The sequence below is a fragment of the Mus pahari genome, chromosome 4, assembly GCF_900095145.1.
Source record: "Mus pahari chromosome 4, PAHARI_EIJ_v1.1, whole genome shotgun sequence".
NCBI lineage: Eukaryota > Metazoa > Chordata > Mammalia > Rodentia > Muridae > Mus > Mus pahari.
In genome coordinates, this window is record NC_034593.1 from 9,906,176 (window position 1) to 9,916,002 (window position 9,827).

General features: G+C 40.5%; 1 pseudogene; it reads right to left on the reverse strand.

The window, feature by feature from the left end:
• Window positions 1-396: 396 nt before the first annotated feature.
• Window positions 397-9,827, reverse strand: part of LOC110320202 — a 34,610-nt pseudogene continuing 25,179 nt past the window's right edge.

Below are 9,827 nucleotides of genomic sequence, written 5' to 3' on the forward strand. Positions count from 1 at the left end.
GTAGGTATATATGTATGCTTCTGACCAGATAGGATTGGGACACCAGAGTTCAATGACTCACAATTTCATCTGGGTACTGGATACAGATTTACAGAGGGTTCACAAGTTCCTAGCTTCCACTTGGAGCCTGGCATCTCTACAGAGGCTCTTCCCCAATCCATGCCTATAGCTAAAAAAGGACCCTTTCTGGAATGAGGTTTCTGCTGTACCTCAGAAACAGTAAACACCTTAAAGCCAAGTCATTCTTAGTCTGGAAGTCTAACATGGTATTTACTAAGTCTCAAATCCTCAAAATACAATGTTAAAGGTACACTAAATTCTGAAGGTAACTATGTTGCACAATAGTTTAAAATTAACAATTGCTACAATATTCATCTATGCTTGAAATTTCAGTCCTTAACCAAGCTTGTGGCCACCTGCATTGACATTCTTGCCATTCAGCAGGGGTGACCGGGTCAGTTTTATACCTGGTTTTAGGGTCCGAGTATACCCTAAGCCAATCAAACTGGAGTTGTTTACTTTGGCCAAAAAGCAGACATCAGGGTCGACCTGATACTTGGCTGCTATTCCAAAATGAGTGTTACTGTTTCCTGAAGTCCAAACCAGACTGACAGCAGTCTCCAACTTCTGGTTCACCTTCTGGTAACCACCAAATTCTGTCCCGCCATTCACATTAGTATGAAGCCAAAATTCGTCTATCTTATAGCCAACTGCAAAGTTGCTCTAGGGAACTCGGGACTTCAAGGTCTCAAAATTCATTTGGTACTCAGTCAGCCAACCCTCAGAGCCAAGCACCAGAGCACCCCAGATTGAGAGCCCAGCAATGTCAAACAAAGTCCATGCCACAGCCACAGGTTGATGTGCTTCCTCTTGTACCCTGTCTTGATTTTAGCATTTTTCTGCCGAGAAAGATGAATCAAAGGTCAGCTTCAACCCACAAGCAAACTGGTCTCTTTCTCAATGATCTCAGTGCCCAGGGTGTTGTCTGTATTCCACCTCTCTGTCTGAGCTAGTAAATTCTAATCCATTCTCAGAATTTGTTTTCAAATCAAGTTTTATTAAGCCAAAACAATAGCCCTTGGTGAAGACACCCCTGGCAGATTTGCCAAGATCATCTTATGTTCTCAGAGGCAGTGACAGCAGAAACAGCAGCAACTAAAGCAGGGACAAGGAGCTATTATTATTTAATCTTTTTTTTTTTTTAGTCTAGTCATTATCCCCTACCCAGTCTGCCCTCTGACTGTTCCTCATATCATACCCCCTCTGCCCCGTCTCCAATAGGATGTCACCATGCCCTCTAGACTTCCTCACTCCCTGGGGCATCAAGTATCTTGATGGTTAGGTATCCCTTCTCTCACTGAGGCCAGACCAATCAGTTCTCTGCTATATATGTGTTGGGGGCCTCATATCAGCTAGTGTATGCTGCCTAGTGAGTTGCTCAGTGTCTGAGAGATCACAGGGGACCAGGTTAATTGAAACTGCTGATCTTCTATGGGATCACCCTCCTTCTCAGCATCTTTCAGTTTTTACCTGATACGACTATAGGAGTCCCCAGCTTCTGTCCATTGGTTGGATTTAAATATATGCAACTGACTCTTGCAACTGCTTGTTAGGCCTCTCAGATGGCAGCCATAGTAGGCTCCTGTCTGTAAGCACACCATAGCACCAGTTATAGTTTCAGGCATTGGAGCCTCCTCTTGAGCTGGATCCCAATTTGGGCTTATCACTGGAGCTCCTTTCCCTCAGTCTCTTCTCCATTTTTGTCCCTGCAGTTCTTTTAGACAGGAACAATTCTGGACTAGAGGTTTTGACTGTGGGATGTGAACCTCATCCTTTCACTTGATGTCTTGTCTTTCTACTGGAGGTGGACTCTACAAGTTCCCTCTCCCCACTGTAGGGCATTGCATCTAAGGCCCCTTAGTCTTGAGAGTCTCTCACCTCCCAGGTCTCTGGTACATTCTAATCCCACCCACCCAACCTCTTATCTCCTGCGGTTTCCTGTTTCCATTCTTTCTGCTGGCCCTTAGGGATTCAGTCCTTCTGTCCTCCCACCCCCAAAATACCTGATCATGTTCCCCTTTTCTCTGCCCTGTCCTCTCTCCCACCCAGGTCCCTCTTTCTCTCTGACTCCACCCCATGATTGCTTTCTTCTCCCTCCCAAGGGGGATTAAGGCATCCTCACTTGAGCCCTATGGCTTGTTAACCTTCTTGAGTTCTGTGGATTGAACTTAAAACCAATTTTGCCTATGAATATCAATCAAAATTAGTTAATACAATTCTTGCAAACAGAGTTCAAGAACACACCAAAACCATTATTCACCATGATCAAGTAGGCTTCATCCCTGAGATGCAAGGTTGGTATAATAGACTAAAATCCACTAACATAATCCACTATATAAACAAATTCAAAGAAAAAACTCACATGATCATCTCCTTCATGTTAAAAGTATTGGAGAAATCAGGAATTAAAGGCCCATACCTAAACATAAAAGCAATAGACAGCAAACCAACAGCCAATATCAAATTAAACGTAGAAATACTTGAAGAAATCCCACTGAAATCCCACTCTCCCCATATCTACTCAATATAGCATACAAATTTCTAGCTAGATCAATAAGACAACAAAGGGAGATTAGGGGGAAACAAATTGGCCAAGAAGAAGTCAAGGTAACACTATTTGCAGATGATATGATACTATACATAAGCAACCCCCAAAATTCTACCAGAGAACTTCTCCAGCTGGTAAACGACTTCAGCAAAGTGGCTGGATATAAAACTAACTGAAATAAGTGAGTGGCCTTCCTTTATACAAATGATAAATGGGTTGAGAAATTAGAGAAACAACACCCTTCACAATAGACACAAATAATATAAAATATATTGGGGTAACTTTAACCAAACAAGTGAAAGATCAGTATGATAATAACTTCAAGTCTCTCAGGAAAGAATTTGAAGAAGCCCTGAGAAAATGGACATATCTCCCATGCTCGTGGATTGGTAGAATTAATATAGTAAAAATGACCATCCTACCAAAAGCAATTTATAGATCCAACGCAATCCCCTTCAAATTTCCAACACAATTCTTCAAAGATATGGAAAGAGCAATTCTCAAATTCATCAGTAAAAACAAAAATCCAGAATAGGAAAAACAATTCTTTTTTTTAAGTTTAATTTATTATATTTATACGAGTACACTATAGCTGCTTTTAGACATACCAGAAGAAGTCATCAGATCCTATTACAGATGGTTGTGAGCCACCATGTGGTTGCTGGCAATTGAACTCAGGACCTTTGGAAGAGAAGTCAGTGCTCTTAACCACTGAGCCATCTCTCCAGCCCAATGCCTTCAGATACACCAGAGAGGGAATCAGATCTCAATATAGATAGTTGTTAGCCACCATGTTGACCTCTGGAAGAGCAGTCAGTACTCTGAACCTGTGAGCCATCTCTCCACTCCTCAGGGAAAAATTCTTAAGAATAAAATACCTTCTGATGGAATCACCATCCCTGACCTCAAGCTACACAACTACAGTAAACTTTAACTCACATAAATCTTATTTCTTACCTGGGACCCACAACAAAACCAGGACTAATAATCAATCAAGGAAAGAGCATAAATAGCAGGTCTCTTTACCTCTGAACTATTGATGATTCAGAGCTTATAAGAGGGAGGAAATCCCTGTCTTTAGTTGGAGCTAAGCTCGACACACACCCACATATAGCTCCAAACCTAGGATAACCCCAATGGCTTTCAGTACATGTGGGTGAGTCACAAAACAACAGGCTGAACAGAAGTGGTAGGGCATTTGTAGATGAGAATGGTCAGTACAAAAAGTCGAAATATGGAAATAGTAAAACATTAAAATTTAAAAATATAAAATGCTGATTTTCTATTGAATGACAAGATTTTCAAAAGAATCCTGTAGAATAGTTTCTAGCCCTGATGATTTACCACTCATCCATCCTTATTCCATCCAATACTATCTGTTGGACAACAAGGGAAAGTTCATATACAAAATTCCTCGTTATCTATCTTCCTGCTTTGATACCAGAGACTTGGTCCTGTAATTTCTAGAAGTTAATAATAATAGTATAGAAAAAATCAAAACTACTGTCTGTAAGGTAATGTGATGCAATTTCTCTGAAGTCAAAGACTGCTGTTTATTCTAAAAATTGTGAATAACATTTCCAAATACTACTCAAATAAGAAGCATGACCCAAGTGATTCAGAATAAAATGAGAAAATACTCTAAATTAACTGTCTAAACTGAAATATCTTACTCTAGGAAATTTAAAGAGATATGACCTAAACATATTAAAAATGTCTTAACGCCATCACAAGTAGGACTGAGGCATCCTCACTTGGGCTTCTCAGTGTGTTGACCTTTTTGAGTTCTGTGGGCTGTATCTTGAGTATTTGGCAGTTTGTTTGTTTGGTTGTTGTATTGTTTTGTTTTGTGTTATTTTGTTTTGTTTTGTTTTTTGACTAGTATCCACTTATTTGTGAGTACATACAATGCATGTCTTTTTGTGTCTGAGTTACCTCACTCAGGATGATATTTTCTAGTTCCACACATTTGCCCGCAAAACTCAGGATGTCCTTGCTCTAAATAGCTGAGTAGTATTCTATAGTGTAAATGTACCACATTTTCTGTATCCATTCTTCTGTCGTGGGACATCTGGGTTGTTTCCATCTTCTGGCTATCCACAACAAGGCTGCTAAGAACATAGTGGAACTATGCCTCTGTGGCATAGTGGGGATGCCTCAGTCACACTTGTGATGGAGAAGAAAGCAACCACAAGGAGGAAGGGAGCCACCTGGGGAGGAAAGGAGATGGGGAGGAGTCAGAGAGGGGAACATGATCTGATTTTGGGTCCTGGAAAATAACTGAAATTCCTGAGGGTCAGCCAAAAGAATGGAAATATGCAACCTTGGGAGGTAAGAGGTTGGGGGGGGGGGAACTCCAGAATGTACCAGAGACCTGGGAGGTAAGTGACTCTAAGGATTCAAAGAGAGGGACCTCAGATAAAATGCCCTACATTGTGGAAAGGGAACTTGTAGCGCCCACCTCCAACAGGAAGACAAGATATCAAGTGAGGGAGGGCGTTGCCTTCCCACAGTCAAAACTCTGACACAGAATTGTTCCTGTCTGAAAGAACTACAGGGATGGAAATAGAGAGAAACCTGAGGAAAAGAAGGTCCTGTGACAGGCCCAAAGTGGGATCCAGCTCAAGGTGAGGCCCTAAGACCTGACTCTATTACTGAGGCTATGGAGTGCTCAACAAAAGGGACCAGTCATGACTGCCCTCTGAAAGACTGGACAAGCAGCTGAGAAAGTCAGATGTAGATATTTGCCCACAACCAAAGGACAGAAGCTGCTGACCCCTGTGGTTGCATTAGGGGAAAGCTGGAAGAAGCTAAGGGGGGCGACCCTGTAGGAAGACCAGCAGTCTCAATTAACCTGGACCCCAGAGATCTCTCAGATATAGAAATGCCAACCAGGCAGCATACACCAGCTGATATGAGGCCCACAACTCATATGCAGCAGAAGATGGCCAGGTCTGGGTTTAGTCAGAGAAGTTGCCTCTAACTAACCCTCAGGAGACTGGAGGCCCCAGGGAGTTTAGAGGTCTGGTGGGGTAAAGGTTGAGGGTGGTGACATCCTCTTGGAGACAGGAGAACAGGGAGGAGGTATGGGATATGGACCAGGAGAGGAATAAAATCTGGAGTTTAAAATAAATTTTTAAAAAAAATGTCTTAACTCAGTTTATGGAATAACCTTTTTTTCCTCATCCACAACTATACACCAACAACCAGGTTTGCACCTAGTCCTTGGATCAAAAATTCACTGTACATGTTATTTTGGTCAAATCAAAAGTCTCATGAGCCCTAAAAAGCACCTTGTTTTATGTATGCCATGCCCTTTTGTAATTTGTTGCCTCAGTAAGAAAGGTTTGTAACCTGTTTTGTCCTTACGCACATGCATATGCACATGATTAGCACTTCTATGAGCATCTCTAAGTGATGTCTACTACCTCTTTGTGCCTTTACAGTACCTCATTACCCCACTAATATATCAGGGTTTGAAACCATGTAAAATTACCACCACATTGTATTAAACACATTGCCTGTGCCCCAGATGTATACAAAAACAGAGCCATGAGCTGAAGAGTGGCTGTGACCTCATAAAATGTACTTTCTGGTAAATGTAAGAAGACAAAAAGTTCTGAGATAATTTGGTTACTTTAGTAAATAATTGTTATAAAAGACCTCAACAATAATGAAGACTCCTTTCTCTCTTCTCTCTCTCTCTCTCTCTCTCTCTCTCTCTCTCTCTCTCTCTCTCTCTCTCCCTTTCTCTCTTTGTGGTTTGTTACATTTCATTCCATGATCAATTCAAAAAGGTTTTCTCAGATATCTTGGGATCATGTGAGTTTCAGTCACAATGCATGTGACCAATCATACACATTGTCAAGGAGAAATTAAAAATAAAGAGCCTGAGCTATCAATTATAAAAAAGCCTATATCTGTATTCTTTTTAATGTTTACTAGAAAGTATCATGGTTTATAAGCTTCAAGAGATGATATTTTACCCTAGAAATGTGTTTCTAACAAAAAGATAAAACTTTAATAATTTATGTTATAAGATAAACTTGACTATGTGAAGTAAGATATTTGGAAATTAGAGAAGTCCAGTATCATACGAATTTGCATCCTATAAACATAGCTCCTTCCTGGAGATAGCAGCTTTCTTCTAATTTAGAGCTGCTTAAGTATGCTGTTTTGTCATTGAAAGTTTATGCAATATGACTTCATATATTGTTAGGCACTTAGGAGATGCTGAGGATCATTAATTTATTAAGTGAATGGCACTGATTTGTAATCAAAACTTATAAAAACCTATTTTCTTTAGTGATTTACTTATAGCAGAAATGTAGATAAGCGTGTTGTAAGTACTGACCCTTGGTGGTGGGCACACTTGACCACAACATGTTCACACATGAGGTCCTCTTGCAGATTTAGTGCTTGTGCAATACCAGTTGCTGATTCTTCTGCATATCTTCTTTTGGAGAATGTAGCTTTTTGAATAAAAATGGCCTTTAAAAAGCTCATTGGTTTGAATTCTTGTTCCCACATGTGACAGAAGTGTTTGGGAAGGAATAAAAGTGTGACTTTATTGAAGGAGGTTTGTCTCTGGAGGCAGGTTTTGAAGTTTCCAAAGACCCATGCCATTGCCTTCTATCACTGTAGTAGACATGTGTGTTCTTAGGCATTCCTTTCATGGTGATGCCTTCACTCTTCTATCACAATCCTTTAAGAATGTAAGCCCACTTAAGTGTTTTATCTTTATAAATAATCATGTTCATGATGTTATAGTACGTCAATATAAAACCAATTAATACAAAGTAGTGATGATATGACATGGCCTTTCTCACATTTAAAATGTAAATTTCAGGAGATATGACATTGATCACAATTTACATTGAGAAGGACATGATGAGAAACCTAATTATCCTATGATACTTTCTAAAGACAATAACAGGATATTTGTACAGAAACATGAGCTTGTGAGGTAAAAATGTTTTTAGAACTTATGAAGATGAATTTTCTCATTCTACACAGAAACAGATTTGGAAAAAAGCACAGCATCTTTCTATAGCCACCCTTTATGTAGTTCTCATTAGAGGTAATATGAGAAACCAGATCTTGTGATTGTATTATCAAAGCTCTTGAATGCCTGGTAGAGTAGTGTGCATATATAATCCCAGCGCTGGGGAGGCAGAAGGACGAAGATGCAAGTTCAAAGATACTCTGAGCAAAACTGGAAAAATCTGTATATAAATAAATGAATAAATAAACAAATAAATCAATCCCTTTGAACATTTGATATATGATTAGTCAGTGTTGAATACCAGTGTCCCTAACCAATGTTAGACTTATTCCTATAGCATTGTACCATGATGCATTTATCATGTGTCATATGGCAAGTCCAATAACTTCACTACTATGACACTAAAACTACAATGAAAGAGCTACAGTTGCAGAAGAAAGCAGGTCTGATTTTTGTTACATCACTCACTAGTTTATGATCTTAGAAACCACTTATATGCTTGAAGATTTCAATTTCAACTTTTACAAATGAGAATAATAAGGATGTGCCACTTTAATATTAAATATGAATAGTACAGGTGAAATTTCATAGGCTGCTAGGGTCCAGCATTATATCATTTCCCCAAAGTGTTCTGTCTCCAATTCAGTCAAGTTCTTCCTTAGCCTGAAGTTCTTCCTTAGGTCTGCATCTCCAATCTGTCAAATCTAAGTGTTAACACAGAATTTTCCAAAATTTTGAAAATTACTTTCGATTTCCACTTCACTTCCTTTCTGTCACTTCAATATCTCAAGTCTCCTCTCTGGTCCTGTAGAATTCTGCTTGCAGGGGCCCTTTCTTCCTCTCTGTCTTCATTTTCTGGGGATACCATCTAAGCAGGTTTTGCTACACATGTGTAAAGGGCCTATGTGCAGCCCATTAATACTGTTTGGTAGGAGGTTCAGTCTCTGTAAGCCTCCAGGGGTCCAGGTAAGTTTACTCTGTTGATCTTCTTGTGGTGTCCTTGATGACTGCAGCTCCCTCTTTCCTTCCTCTCCCCTTCACTGAGTTCTCTGAGCTTCTGCTGTTTGGTGGTGGGTATGCACATCTGTTTCCATTAGATGTATGAAGCCTTTCAGAAGACAGTTATGCTAGGCTCCTGTATGCAAGCAGACCAGAATATCATCATAAGTGTCAAAGACTTCACCCAGCCCCCTAGCCATTTGTAGCAGAAGTACAGCTTGGTCTTCCTTGTGTCCCCTAAGAATTAAAGCAGGGGCTGTCTCTAACTCTGTTGCCTGTAATTGGATCCTCTATACCTATCTGGACTGCCAGGTTGGGCCTCAGTGGGAAAGAAGGTTCTTAGTCCTGGGACTAGATATCCCAGGATAGGGTGACACCCAAAGGGGAGCGCTGCCAATTCTCTAAGGAGAACGGAAGAAGTTAATGTGGTAAAGGATTTGTAAGGGCAGGAGTAGGAGGGAAGGAGGGAAGGGATAGCAATGTGAACTTAAAAATAAATTATAAAAAGGAAAATGAAAATTTCTGGGTTGACTTCCTCATATTGGAGCATCTCAAGTTGGGTCAATCATTGGTTAGACATTCCCCCAATCTCTTCTCTAACTTTGTCCCTGCACTTCGTATAAGCAGGGCATATTCGGGTTGAAGATTTTTGTGAGTGGGTTAGTTTCCACCTCCTTTCTCTAGAAGTCCAACCTGGATACAGAAGATGGCATCTTCAGACTCCTGAGAGTCTTAGCTAGAGTCAACCCCAAAGACTTTTAGGAGTTTCTCCCTTGCAGAGCTGTCCCTTCCCAGTGATTTCAGCTTTCTTCCATCCACCCCCGGAGACACACCTGATATCGACCCTTTCTTCTTTTTCTTTCCAATTTTTTATTAGATATTTCTTTCATTTACATTTCAAATGCTATTCCGAAAGTGCCCTATACCCTCCTCCAACCTGCTCCCTTACCCACTCACATCTACTTCTTGGCCCTGTGGTTCCCCTGTACTGGGGTATAAAAAGTTGGCATACCAAGGGGCCTTTCTTCCCAGTGATGGCCAACTAGGACATCTTCTGCTACATATGCAGCTAGAGACAAGAGCTTTACGGGTACTGGTTAGTTCATATTGTTGTTCCACCTATAGGGTTGCAGATCCCTTCAGCTCCTTGGGTACTTTCTCTAGCTCCTCCATTGGGGNCCCTGTGTTCCATCCAATAGCTGACTGTGAGCATCC